This window comes from Gopherus flavomarginatus, chromosome 1 (genome assembly GCF_025201925.1).
Source record: "Gopherus flavomarginatus isolate rGopFla2 chromosome 1, rGopFla2.mat.asm, whole genome shotgun sequence".
Classification (NCBI taxonomy): domain Eukaryota; kingdom Metazoa; phylum Chordata; order Testudines; family Testudinidae; genus Gopherus; species Gopherus flavomarginatus.
In genome coordinates this window covers 376,263,863-376,279,149 of record NC_066617.1, presented here as the reverse complement: position 1 = coordinate 376,279,149, position 15,287 = coordinate 376,263,863, and the positions used below count along the sequence as shown (strand labels likewise).

Genomic DNA, 15,287 nt, shown 5'->3' with positions numbered 1-15,287 from the left:
CACATGCACACACAAAAACACATGGAGTCACATACACACATGGACGCACATGCACACACACACATTCCCAACCCACAGGGCCCCATCAGAGAGGCATGCTCTGAGAATTCCTAATAGATGGGGCCTGCTGGGGAAATGGGAGGGAACACCTCACTGGAGAATCCCACCAGAATTGAGGTCTTAGTGAAGACTCTGAGCAGCTCGTTAGCTGTGGAGCTGTGTCAGCACTCAGGTTACTTTGTGCCGGCTACTGGCAGAACATAGGCTCCTACAGGGTAAGGTAGCAGATAAGCTAGGGCTTTGAGGAAGATAATGCTAAGCAGGGGAAGGGATAGCTCAGTGGTTTGAGCATTGGCCTGCTAAACCCAGCGTTGTGAGTTCAATCCTTGGTGGGGCAATTTGGGGGTTGGTCCTGCTTTAAGCAGCAGTTTGTCCTGAGTTTCACATCATCAACTATGCCCCACTGGAAAAGGGGGCAGGGCCTCAGAGTTCCACTTAAAAGCAATAAGAAAGGTGGGAACCCCATGAGTTAATGAGCTCTACACAGACCTATTCCCCAGTCTGTCATGCTGACACAGCACAGTAAGGCCAGGAAAGGATTCAATGTCACTTTGTCTGTCCTGTAATTAACTTAGGGAAGAGGGCCCAGCACCATTTCACCAGACAGCTCTTCATGGAGTTCAGTCTCTGAGCCAGAGCACAAGGAGAAACATTAGATTGCTTTATGAATAGAGCCAGAGCAGCCTGTCCTGGATCTGTTTGGTCCTCACCCTGTAGATGATGGGGTTTAGCATGGGGAGCACCAGGAGGTTCACATTGCCAGTGAGAACTCAGAAATGCAGGGCCACCTTCTGGCCAAATCGGTATGTGAAGGAGGAGAAGAGAGCTGAAATGAAGAAGGCTAAGATGGAACAGAGGTGGGAGCTGCAGGTCCCAAAGATCTTGAGCCAGGCATCCTTTGTTGGGAGGCTGAAGATGGCCCTGAGGATCTGGGTATAGGACAAGGCAACAAAAAACATATCCAGACCCTTTACACAGAATAGCACAAAGAGGCCATAATAAGTACTGATGCAGGTATCAGCGCAAGCCAGCTTCACCACAGCTGTATGTGCACAGTGTGTATCGTGTATGATGTTGGTTTCAGAATATGGCTACTGCCTTGTCAGGATGAGATAGGGCAGTATGATCATGCCACCACGCAGCACCACGGCCAAGCCAATCTTGGCCACCATGTGGTATGCCAGGACAGTGCAATGTCTGAGGGGATCACAGATGGCCACATAGCTATCAAAACCCATGGCCATGAGGATCCCAGACTCCATCACCGAGAACAAGTCAATGAAGTACATCTGGGTGAGGCAGGCACTGAAATCGATCTCCCTGGAATTGAACCAGAAGATGCTCAGCATTTTGGGCAGGGTGGATGTAGACAAAACCAGGTTGGTGATGGCCGGCATGCAAAGGAAATGGTACATGGGGGTGATAAAGAAAATAAACCCCAGGCCCCGGAGCCAGGCCTTGGTCAAGCTAATAATTACATCAAGGCCATAGGCCTCAATCAATACTAACATATAGCATTTTAACATAGAAAGTAAGAAAATAATCATTACTAACACACCTGAGGCTAACTCTCTGATTTTATTATACACAAACTATGAATAATGCTGCTAAAACAATATAATGCTGCTAAAAGGGGTTAGAACTGACATAAAGTCCCTTAAAATAACAAGTCCATCACTGCCGGAATGTACTAACAGCTTTTAGTTCATTATAGTTCATTAAGTTGCTCATGTAAGCATAAAATCTAACTCATGATGACTTGACCAAAGGTACAAACAACACGTATTTTTGGACACAAGTTCCTCAAACAGCTTAAGCAACATGTACCAGCTTAACCGCAAGTAGGGGAAAACCAGGTGTCAATGTCCTGACAATTACGAAACCTTTGTTTTCAGCAAATGTTTTAGCAGATGTCAGGTATTAGCCAAATAAGGTAATGACGGATGTATAAGCTCATATGATAATTTGCGGTTTTAAGTTTTATAAGCACAGGTGTCACTGCTGTAAGGCAGATCGACTTACCCCTTGCTAGGGGATTTGTCGTCTCTCCGTGTGTACATATGTATTTCTGATTAATCAATAAAGAAGAGCCTCAGGCTGTCTGATCAACTCAACACGGTGGTGGTCATTTCCACGACAGGGGCATGGAAGCTCCGCTCCCTCTTTATGATGAACAAGATGGTGACGATCCTCGAGACAGCTATGATGTACATAGCACAGAAGGGGATGGAGATCCAGACATGAGCCCCCTCCAGGCCAGGAATGCCCAGTAGGATGAAGGTGGAGAGGTTGGTGAAGTTGGTTGTGTTACAATCTGACATGGAGTAAAGGAGAAGGTGTCCAACTCTGAGGCAGAACGGTGTCTCTTGCATTTACTGTATGTTCCTCTGAATTTGTATATGTGCCCAGGCTCTAGGGTGATGGTCACAGTACCAATGCCTGAATGGAGAGGAAATGTTAATACGAGACACTACATGCACAACTGGGGACTGTTCTCATGGGTGAAGGAAATTGGTCACTCTTCACACACTGAAAAAAAGACATTTTCACTATTCAGATAAATGAATTATTAACAACTGACTCTGCTAATGCCAAGTCCACATTTTATGGCGCTCAAAATCTAAGAGTGAAAAAGAAACAAAGCTTTGACAAAACATTACCAGAGGGAAACATCCCAATTAGAACTCACCTCATGGGAAACACCTGAGCATCATTGACAGCAGCTCCATGGAAACAGTGGCTTATTTGCAGCCGTGGCCAAAACAAAGACAATGTTCAGATGCCCAAGGAGGGGAATGGAGAATACCCTGCTCTGGACATGCGCTCCGTTGTGGACACTCGTTCTCTGTATAGTGTATAGCCAATAGACAGGGGATTTCTGAGACAGGCTAAGAGAAGGGGAGAGGCCACCATATGCCAACAGAGTGTTGAGCATAGATAAGAGACAAAGAAGGGGGCTTATGATAGATGAGAGATAAATAACGAATGGAACTGATTACATTCAAATGGACAAATACAGAACAGTTCCCGACCAGTAATATCTATAGACACTTAGTTTCAGAGCGTTAGCTGTGTTAGACGATATCTGCAAAAACAACAAAGAGTCCTCGTGGCACCTCAAAGACTTACAAATTCATTTGGGAATAAGCTTTCATGGGCTAGAACCTACTTCATCAAATGCATGGAGTGGAAAATACAGGAGCACGTATAAATACATGAAAAGATGTGAATTGTCTTACAGAGTGTGAAGTCAGTCTAATGAGGCAATTCACTTAGTGTTTCAAAAGGCCTAATTCCCAAGAGGAGAGGCAAAAGATCAGTAAAAGTGATTGAGAGGAACAATTTCAAGATTAAAAATGAGAATGAAAATTGGGAGTTCTTGAAGAAGAGTTTATGAGATTGGCAAAAATTCACTATTCCACTATCAAGAATGTAGAGAATTTTGGACAAACAACTTGGTTTACTGACAAAGTGAAGGCAGCAATTGGGGCGGGGCGTCGGGGGGGAGAGGGAATGGAATGGTAAGAAATATATAACATATGGGGAAAAGGGAAAATAGAGAGCAAATAATACAAATTGGAATTTATGAAAATTCATAAGGGATGCTAAAAACGTCATAGAAAAATCCAGGCTTCGCAGGTTTAAGAATCACAAAAAGGAACTTATTAAAGTATATTGAGAATAAAAGAAATCCTAGAAAAGGTTTAGTTCAATTCTTTGAGGGAGAAACAAAGTTTGTTAATGTTGCAGGAAAGGTAGATACCTTCAAGATATAATTGTGTTCTGCATTCGGAAAGAAGCAGAATGAGAAACATATATCACCTAAGATGATAAAATACTTCCCAGTCCATTAGAAGACAAGGATGGCAACAAACAGCATCTACAACTGAATCGTAGAGTTCCAAACACCCGAGTTACGACTGGCTAATCAAGTGCACATCTCACTGGGAACCAGAGGTACCCAATGAGGCAGCCGGAGAGACAAAAGGGAAAGAAAAGCGGGGGGAGGGAGAACAGGACAGATCTGGGTTAAATGTAAAATATTCAATTAAAAAAGGGAAAGTTTAAAAAAAAGATTTTACAAAATTAAGCAAGAATGGAAAAGCAGGTCTGGGATTAGTTAAACAAAAAAATCTTATGTGTATAATTAATGCCTTTCAACAACATGGTGTATGGAAAACATGTCTTGTCAGATAAACCCGATTTTATCCTGAAATGAAAACACACTTTTGATCAATCAAGGGAACCAAGCAGACGCAATACACTTTGATTTCTCTGAGGCGTTTGTTTCAGTAGGGGGAAAAATTCAGATAAAAAATGCACACTATACAATATCAGTAGAGCACATGTAAAGTGGACTAAAAACTGGCTAACTGAAAGATCTTAGAAAACAGTTGTCAATGGGCCATTATCAGTGGATGGAGATGTTTTTATGAGGTTCTGCAGGGATCCGTTTTTGGCCCAACACTATTCAATATTTTCATTAATGAACTGGAAGCAAAGAGAAAAACACTGCAGATAAAATTTACTGATGACCTAAAGATTGCCACATTGGTTACAAAGAGGAGGCTGGGGCAGGCACATTGATTGACCTGGAAGATATGATGAGCTGGGGCCATGGATGTGGTATCTCATGCGGAGCGAAGAAAATTCACACAGTCAACACAGCTGCAAACAAGTCAGGAATCTCCTTTATTCTTTTCTACTACCCCTTTATATAGTTAAGTCTGGTTACATAAGAACCAATCATGCGGGCTAACATCATACATGCTAGCAATCTAATTGGACAAAAAGAAAAATCACGCGCTTACCATGCCTCTAATCACCCCTGATTGGCCAACCGCAACGACGCAATCCCCGACCACACAAAGAACGATCTACAGCCTCTTCCCCTCTCTTCTCCCGAACCAATCGCTCTGTGTGAGACACAGAAAACAAGGGGATCCGAGGCACGAGCTGCAGCCCGGACCGGCCCCCCCAGCGCCCCCTGCCACAGCCACAGGACTCCGGCCGAGGAGGCAACGGGCACTCACGCGTGGCAGCTGCCACCCACCTCTGCCTGCGGAGCGCCCCGCGCAGAGACCCACACATACCTGAGACCAGAGTGGGAGCGGCGCTGAGCCCGGCCGCCTGGGTTCCCTGCGCTGCCTGGCCGGGGCCCCAGCAGCGCTCGGTGCCCGAGTGTATGAGAGGGAGCGAGGAGCGGGGGCCGCGGCCCGAGCCACTCGCCTCCTCTCCCGGACGGCGGCAGCAGAGAGACTGGCCCGGGGGGAAGCAAGGGGGCAGCGAGGAGGCGGCAGCTCCACGCGAAGAGCCCGGACACAACCCCGGTCCAGCGCCGCACCCCATCTACCTAGATCAGTGTAGGGAGGATAAGTCCCCACACATGGAAACAAAATATTTAATACAGACAAATGCAAAGAGATCCTCTTGGAAGAGGGAATGCACAGACCACGGCACTGCATTATGGGACACAGGGACCGTGGAAAGGATTTAGGGGTCATTGTAGACACCCAACTCATTGTGAGCTCCCAGCTTGATGCTGTTGCCAAAAGCACTGATGAGATCCTTGGATACATAAACAGGGGAGTAGTGAGTTGGAGCAAGAGAAGGATTTTACCTCTGCACTGACTGTTTCCACTCCCAGGTTCCACATTTCAGAAATGATGTTGAAAAATTGGAGAGGGTGCAGAAAGAGCCACAAAAATTATTAGAGACAAGAGAAAATGCCGGTCAGAGAGAGTGACTTAAGGAGCTTCATTTACTCATCTTAAATATCAATAACATACTCTTTAATCTGCTGAAGAAAGGAAAAGCAGGACCCAATCACTGGAATCTGAAACCAAAAATATTACAGTTGGAAATACGGGCTAAATGATTACCACTCTGGACGATTAACATTTGCAACACACTGCGAAGAGAAGTGGTGGGTTCTCCAACTCCCCATGCCAGCAGATCCAGACTGGATGCTTTTCTGGAAGATCTGATTAATGACTCATCTACACTTAAAAAGCTACAATAGTCCTGCTGGAGTGCTTCAATTTTGACACTACTTATACGGACAGCAGACGTTCTCCTGTCTAAGTTGTTAATCCATCTCTCCAAGAGGGGAAGCTAAGTCCATTGAAGAATTCTTCTGTTGACCTAATGCCTTCTACACCAGGGTTAGGTTGATATAGCTACATTTTTCAGGGGTGTTGATTTTTTCAGAAAAGGGAAATGGAAATCATGGGAGATGATAGTACTCAACTACTAGGCACTGGTTAGGCCTCAGCTGGAGTATTGTGTCTAGTTTGGGTCACCGATGTATGGGAAGGTTGTAGAGAAATTGGAAAGGATCCAGAGGCAAGCGACAATGATGATCAAAGAGATAGAGGACAAGCCATACGAGCAAGGGCTGAAGCAACCATTTGTGTTTGGTTTGGAAAAGAGGTGATTGAGGGAGAGATGGGAGCAGTCTTTGGATACTTGAAAGGCTGTGATAAGAAAGATGGAGGAATTACATCTGAGGAAAAACTTCCTAACTTTAAGAATAGGAGGACAGTGGAACAGACGCTTTGTGAGGTTGTGGAAGCTCCTCCGCTAGAGGTATTCCTAAGGTGGTGGGACGCCAGTCTCTCTAGGATGGTTTAGACAGGAATTGGCTGCTCTGTGCATTTGTGTATATTTAAAAATTATAGTTGAATACGAAGAAAACTTGGGATAGTGCCTAGGCCCCCTCCTAGGGTCAGATGCAAAGTAAATGCCTATGATGGCTTCATAGATAGCAGACAGAAGGATATGGAGACAGATGACTGAGGGGAGATATGAGCACTTTCCACAGGCACACAGGGCTGTCGCTAACGGATCAAAGATGAGTAATTCTCATCAAGAACTATTATGATGCTGTGCAGAACCTTTCGTTAACGGAACTTGAAAACACCTAGCTAGGTAAAGTCCCTATGAACATGTGCCCATTATACAGATAGGTAAACTCAGGCAAAGGGAGACGTGACTTGTCGGAGGTCCCACAGAGAATGACAGACAGAACTCATGAGTCCTGACTTACCTACTGTAGCCACCATCTCCCCTTCAGTAAATGAGTGCATGAAAACTGGGAAATGGACTCACTGTCTAGGAGGACCTGTTCATTGGGTGGCTGTGATGAATTTCCCTGGGGTTTAACCTGGAACTGGGATACCGCTCACCCCTCTGATATATCTTTGACATTGCACTCTATATGATTATAGGAAAATATGCTAATGAGTGTGAATATAATGTAACTAGAATATGCTTCATGCAAAAGGTCTCTTGTAAGATATCATTACAAAGCTTATAATCTACTGAGTGTGGTCATCCTATTTACATGAATGTATCATTCTTCTATCTGAATCTAGAAATAGGAAATATAACTCTGGGGGCCCATTGTAATTATGCAAAGTGTGAGCCGTTAATGATGGTTTGGAATCTTGATGGCCTCTGTCTGCAGATGGCTCTGTTTGCTTGCAGGCTTCCTATCAGTCAGGCTGGGAGGAATGGAGGCTTGGGCTCTCACAGGACATGTGACCATGTCACCTGGTACTGAAATCCATTTTAAACCTGGTACTTTTCCATTTAGAAGGAGGGGTGGGGACCCAGAGAGGGACGAAGGATTTCCGCCTTGTGCAAAAGAGATATAAGAGGGTAGAAGGTAACAAAGGGGGCTGCAGTCATGAGAAATCCCCTAGCTACCAGCTGAGCTGGAAGAAGGGTTGTACCAGAGGAAAGGATTGTGCCCAGACTAGGAGGGCGTCCAGTCTGTGGCAGAAGCTTATTGAAACATCTCTGAGGGTGAGATGTTATCTGTATTCAGTTTTCTTACTGTATTAGGCCTAGACTTGCATGCATCTGAGTGTTGGAGACAGGGATACTTCTCAAGCTGTTTTCAGTTAAGCCTGCAGCTGTTGGGGGACGTGGTTCAGACATGGTTCTGGGTTTGTAACATGCAGGCATGTCTGGATCAAAGCAGACAGGGTTCTGGAGTCCCAAGCTGGCAGGAAAAATGGGTTAGAAGTAGTCTTAGCACACCAGTTGGCAGTTCCCAGGGGGTTTCCTGTGATCCAACCCATCACAGTACCAATCTGGGCTCCCTCTCACACTGTGAGGCTATGGGAAACCACTATTCTTTCAGGTCTTGCACTTACACAGCTATACACAGACAGGAACACATCCAGCTGCGGTTACATGAATGTTTTCACTAGCCACTCATGAACCAGAACTACAGAGACTCCAGCCAGTTCCCCCCAGCTCCCCAGCCTAGGACCCCAGAGCTGTGCCTTTTTGCCCTGGTCAGAAGCCTGATCAGTGTAAGTTTATTACCCAGTCTGCTCCTCCCTCAATGTGGAGAGGACAATGCACCAACTCCATTTCCTGAGGAGATTTCCCTTTTGCATTTCAAACAACACTCCGTTTTAGGAATAGATTTTAAGTGACTATAAGTAAGAGCTTACTGATCAAGGTTTGTTACCTCATAAATAAACAGTATTACAATGTATGTTCTATACACTAGACAGGATTTGAGTCAATCCGTGTCTCATCTGGTGGTACAAACATCCCACCAGTTTTCCATGCACAGGCTAGAAACCCCTACAGCCTGGGAACATAGCCTCAGTTCAGTCCTTGTTCCTAAGCTTTTCTAGGCATTGAGTTGTGGGGGGAGTAAGACCATGTGGAGGTAACTTCATTTTTTAAAGCAAAAGGCCCCAGCACAATTTGTGGGAAAGTTTAGCATAAGATGGAGTCCAGTGTCACATGAGCTGGTCACATGCCATTGCCTTCTTCGATGAGTCATAGCAGGGGCCATTACCCATATCCTGGCTAGAGAGTTCACAAGAAAGTCAGTCAGGTGCAGATAAACTTCTTCTAAGGCCTATTGTGATTCTTAATGGGCCATTACCTTGAATGGTCCATCCACAATGTGCTGGCTAGACTGGATGTAAACTATATTGTGGGTGTTATCCAGGAGTAAACACATTTGAAATACTGGTACTATTTCAATATTCTTAACTTTAGGTACTAAAATGATACATGCACACAAATAGGGGAAGCATATTCAGCAAATCATATCTTTTCCATTGAAATCTCACTGGACATACCTTATATAAAACACATTATAATCATATAACCTTGGTAAATATGGGGGTACCAGGGTGCAGCTCTGGGGCACAGAATATCACATCTTCCTCCTTAGTGTTAGACACTGATTACTGCACAGGCAGTTTGCCCAAAACCCTTTTCAGGTTTTGACCATACAATTCCCAAGTGTTGCAAACATTGTAGTGTTACTCAGAGGTGTTGTTGCTCAGTTCTGTATATCTTTTAACAGTTTGTAGAGTAGCCTAGTGATCGCAAAAGTCAAAAAGAGTGCCTTGTCTGCACTGCTAGAAAACATCTCTTTGTGTCTGTGCAGCATGGTTAACCACTGCGTTTTTCCAAATAGAGATGGAGATATTCACCAAGGCCATGAGGCGTGCCTCAGTTTCCCCTTCCACACAGGAGATGAGATTTATTGTGGTTTCTCTGCTGTGACAGGCTTTGAGCCTATTTACAGGTGTTAGCTGAGAAGCAGTATCCCCATAAGGCTTTATGTTTACTACTCATAGTATGTACAAATCTTTTCCCCAAAACTATGTGTATTACACTTCAAAGGATTTAGCATCAGTGCCAAATTCTTTGTCATAAGAATAACCATTAAACTTTGCTTCATGAGATTTCACAACAACACTAAATCTTTATTCACAAGTCTGCATTTTGAAATCTTCTTATTATGTCAAGCCTTTTGCTTGGACAGTTTGGTTTGTTCAATACCCTTTGTGTCTTTCACCTTCTTCCTGAACCTTAACCCGTGTTTATTTACTGGGTTTCCTTTTCCCTCAGTGTCCCCTTCAGTAGGGATCTCAGTCTAAGGCCATCTTTGAGTTCTTGGTATTCCAGGGTGTGATGAGGTAAGGATATTAGGGGACTTTGCATGTTGGATAGCCCTCTGTTGTGCTGCTTCTCAACCCCAGGATTATGCAAATACAAAAAGCCTACTCTGTCCCATCTTGTGCTCTCCCTGAGATCCCCACTCCAAGCACTGAGACCTTCTCCACCTCCATTCCCTAGAGGTTTGGGATCTGTGAACTCTGGGCTAAGAGGTGTGTTTTCTCTGTGTCATAACATTTCTTCCCAGATCTGGACCTTAGCGTCCAAAATATGGGTGTTAGCATGAAAACCTCCAAGCTTAGTTACCAGCTTGGACCTGGTACCGCTGCCACCAGCTAAGAATTATACAGTGCCTAGCTCACTGTGGTCTCCCCAAAACCTTCCCTGGGGGACCCCCAGACTCAGATGCCTTGAGTCTTACAACAAAGGGAAATAACCCCCACCCCTTGTTTCCTTGTTACTTCCTCCTAGGCTCCCCTCCCTGGACGACCCTAGGAGATTCCCTGCTTCCAGTCCTGGAAACACAAGTACTGAGAGATCTAATCTCTCCCCCTCACCCAGATGGTATGCAAAGTCAGGCTTAATAAATCTAACACAAAGAGATTTTCCCCTTGACTTCTTCCTCCCACCAATTCCCTGGTGAGCTGCAGACTCAATTCCCTGGAGTCCCCACTAGAGAAAAACTCCAACAGGTCTTAAAAAGAAAGCTTTATATAAAAAGAAAGAAAAAAGGACATTAAAAATAGGCTCTGTATCAAGTGGACAATATACAGGGTCAATTGCTTAAAAGAAAAATGAACAAACAGCCTTATCCAAAAAGAATACAATTTAAAACATTCCAGCAACTACACACATGTAAATACAAAAGAAAACAATATAAACCTATTGTCTTACTATCCTTGTACTTACAACTTGGAAACAGAAGATTAGAAAGCCTGGAGATAGAAAAATCACTCTCAGAGCTGAGAGGGCACAGACACAAGACAAAGAACAAAGAACTCACACCCAAAACTTCCCTCCACCCAGATTTGAAAAAGTCTTGTTTCCTGATTGGTCCTCTGGTCAGGTGTTTGGTTCCTTGTGTTACCCCTTTACAGGTAAAAGAACATTAACCCTTAGCTATCTGTTTATGACATCTCAGCAGCTCTTTCACAGCTGCCTTCCATGTCTTACCAATCCACGGAATTACTTCCTCCCCTCTGTCTAATGGGTCATTAGCGTTTTCACAGACAATAATTTTCAGCAGGATCGACCTCCTGTCCTAACGAGACAGGGTTAGTTTTCACAAGCACGTCAGGAACAAACTCCTGAAAAATTAGGACCTGGATTGAGGTACCCTTCATTACCCCTCTCTCTGCCCCCGAGAGATGGGGAGGTCAGTTACACGGTTCCCTCTCAAAGCCTGAACCACAGGCTGAGTGCCTGGGTACAGAGATGCTGAACCAGCCATTCTGTCCTGGGCATCCTCTCCCAAGTGACCAGTGAGGAGACATTCCTATACTCCCACTATTCCTTCCCCAGTTTCCTTATCTGGACCCTCTCCTAGGATACATAACTCTATACTCTCTAAGGCAGAATCTACCCCCTGCTTAGCCATGCAGGGCTCACAGCTGGCAGTATGGACAATTTTGTCACTGGCAGGCTTTACGTCTCCTTCCTTCGAAAGGTAGTATTGCCTCCTCGTGCTTTCCCAAGACAAACCCTCGTACCAGAGGGGAGACCAGAGGAGAGGGGAGAGATAACAGGGCTGTGGTGAAGGAACAAAGGAGCCATCCTGGAGATGGAGCAATTGAAGGATCCCAAGCAGTTGAAACTCTCTGGTAATGGTGCAGAGTCTGGGAAGAGACTCAGGCAGAGTTTTGAGATACATCTGTGCAAGCAGCTGGGTTTGCTGACAGAGAAGACCAGCAGAAAATTGCAATCTTCTTAAAAAGTGCAGGAATTGAGGCAGTGGATGTCTTTATCAGCATGCAACTCAGGCTTTGTCTACACTAACAATTTTGTTGGTAAAACTTTTGGGCGTCATGGGTGTGAAAGAACACACCCCTGACCGATAAATGTTGCATCAGCTGGAGGCACTCATTGGACTTGGTTAATTATGCTGGCAGAAGCGGTCTATGGGACACATGTAGTATAAAACATATTCCAGATATGTCATATTTATACTCCTAAGCATATTTCTATGAAGCATTATTGGAGAGCCTGGCTCCCAGCCCATCCCCATTGCAGGGACCCTGCCTGCTAGATACCCTCAGTCAGGAGGAAAGAGAGGAAGCTGAAAGCTAAAACAATGTCACACAATGGTCTCTGCCCTCGGGACTCTGCTGGGACTTAGGGGTCACAAGCTGTAGATGCACAGCCTTGCACACCTGCCACACAACCCTGCACTCAACCCTCAGTCACTTTTATACAGCTTCCTGGACTCCAGCTCTGCTTCTGATTGTCCTGTTGGCCCCAGCGCTGCATCCATTGCAGGCTACTTTTCAGACTGCAGCAGTTCCTGTCTCAGACTCGGGCAGAGAGAGACCAGCTGGGGGCTGGGGGCAGAGAGGTGGAGATGATCCAGTGAGAGGCTGGGGATGGGGAGAAGAGAAGTGAGCAACAAGGGTGGGCTTTGGAGGAAAAGGCAGAACAGAGCAGCCTGTCCTGGATCTGTTTGGTCCTCACACCGTAGATGATGGGGTTTAGCCTGGGTGGCACCAGGACGCTCACGTTGCCAATGAGAACATGGAAATGCAGGGCCACATTCTGGCCAAATCGGTATGTGAGGGAGGAGAAGAGAGCTGGGATGTAAAAGGCTAAGATGGAACAGAGGTGGGAGCTGCAGTTCCCAAAAGTCTTGAGCCGGGCGTCTTGTGTGGGGAGGCTGAAGATGGCCCTGAGGATCTGGGTATAGGACACAGCAATAAAAAACATATCCAGACCCCTCACGCAGAATAGCACAAAGAGGCCGTAGTAATTACTGATGTGGGTGTCAGCGCAAGCCAGCTTCACCACCGCTATGTGTGTGCAGTGTATGTCGGGGATGATGTTGCTTTTGCAATATGGCCCCTGCCTCGCCAGTAAGGGATAGGGCAGTATGAGCATGATGCTGCGCAGCACCACGGCCAGGCCAATCTTAGCCACCACTGGGTTTGCCAGGGTGGTGGAAAATCTCAGGGGGTGGCAGATGGCGACATAGCGATCCAAAGCCATGGCCACGAGGATCCCAGACTCCATCACTAAGAAGCAGTGAATGAAGTACATCTGGGTGAGGCAGGCACTGAAATCGATCTCTCTGGAATTGAACCAGAAGATCGCTAGCATTTTAGGCAGGGTGGATGTGGACAGGACGAGGTCAGTGACAGCCAGCATGCAGAGGAAATAGTACATGGGCACATGAAGGCTTGGCTCCCTCTTCACGATGAACAGGATGGTGAAGTTCCCCAAGATGGCTATGGCGTACATGGTGCAGAAGGGGATGGAGATCCAGACATGTGGTGCCTCCAGGCCAGGAATGCCCAGCAGGATGAAGGTGGAGGGTTGGTGAAGTCAGTTGTGTTGGAATCTGACATGGAGTAGGAGAGAAGGTGTCCAACTCTGAGGGAGAATGGAGTCTCCTGCACGTACTATACGTTCCTCTGATTTCCTTAATGTTCTCAGGCTCTAGGGTGATGGTCGCAGTACGAATGCCTGGATGGAGAGACAATGTTAATATGAGACACTACACACACTATGGGAGGGGTTGTTATGAGGAGTGAAAAAGAAAGAAAGCTTTGATAAAACATGTACCGGAGGGAAATATCTCCACTACAACTCACACTATGGGAAAGACCTGGTCGCCACTGATGGCAGCTCGGCTCATTCTTAGCAGTGGTCAAAACAAAGACAATGTTCAGATGCCTAAGGAATGGGATGGAGAATACCCTGCTCTGGACACACACTCAGTTGTGGACATTCAGTCTCTATAAAGGATAAAGCCGATAGAAAGGGGATTTCTGAGACAGGCTCTGAGAATGGGGGAGGCTGCCAACAGACTGTGAAGTCTGGGCCTGTTTAGTTTAGAGAAGAGACCAGTAAGAGGGTATATGATAGAGGAGAGGAAAATAAAAAATGGAACTGGTGACATTCCAATGGACAAACACAGATCCGTTCCCAACCAGTAATATCTATAGATGCTTAGTGTTTCAAAAGGGCTATGTAGTGAGAGGATGACTCACCAGCGTGGCACCTCCTGCTCGTCATCTCGGGAATTAGCTCTCCAGCATATGGAGCGCCTCCTCCTGGAATCTGGCCCCCGTGTCCCTTCCGGACCCAACTGCTTCTTTACCTTGGGGTCCTGCCCCCTGGCAATGCCCCCAAATTCTGGGTCTCCCCTCCCAAGGGAACCCCCAACCCTCTATGCCCACTTGCCTCAGTGGCTACTGCCACTCATCATCTAGCCCCTGCTCACTGGGGCAGAGTGAAGTCTGTCATGGCCACTCATCATTGGCAAGAGGGCTGGATCAGATGCCTCTGCCTAGTCCCAAGCTGCATCTCTGTAGCCCCAATACCTTTGTAGGTGTTCACCAAAGACTGCAGCCTGGAGGTTTACCAGGCTGGAGCTTCCCAGCTCCCTTTGCCCATTTCCCCTGTACTGCTCCGATTCAGGTTCCTCGATCCCAGGCAGCTATCCCTTCCCATGCCAGGGCTAGAGTGAGACTCTTCCAGCTCCTGGTCCCCAGCCCTCTTACCAGAGCCAGCTGAGCCCTAATTGAGCTGCCTCACCTGTGGTCAGCTACACAGGCACTTTCACTCCTTTTCCCAGCCACAGCCCTCTCCAGGGCTGCTTTTACTCTTGGCTCCCCAGGGCAGCCCTCTCCCAGGGCTGTTTTACGTCCTTCAGGGATGGAGCAGGGTGACCACCCTGCTACAGGCTAATTTCCCAAAGCAAAGGTAAAAGGTCAATAAAACTGATGGGGAGGAAACATTTGAAGAGAAAAAAAGAGAAGGAAAAGTGTGATTTCTTGTAGAACATTTAATTAGACTGGCAAAAAGCCACTAGTCCAGAAAGTAGAGAACTTTGGACAAAAATCCAGTTTACTGACAAAGTGAAGGCAGCAACTTGGGGGATGGGATGGGAAGGAATATTTAACAAATAGGGAAAAAGGAAAATAGAGAGAGCAAATAATACAAATTGGAATTTATGAAACTCATAAGGGATGCTAAAAACATCATAGAAAAATCCATGATTCCCAGTTCTAAGGATCACAAAAAGAAGGTTATTAAAGTATATTGAGAACAAAAGAAATCCTAGAAAAGGTTTA

The 15,287-nt window shown here is 45.9% G+C and overlaps 1 pseudogene; it reads right to left on the bottom strand.

Moving 5' to 3' along the window:
• Window positions 1-12,507: 12,507 nt before the first annotated feature.
• On the bottom strand, window positions 12,508-13,556 carry LOC127044596 (olfactory receptor 52R1-like; annotated as a pseudogene).
• Window positions 13,557-15,287: the final 1,731 nt, after the last annotated feature.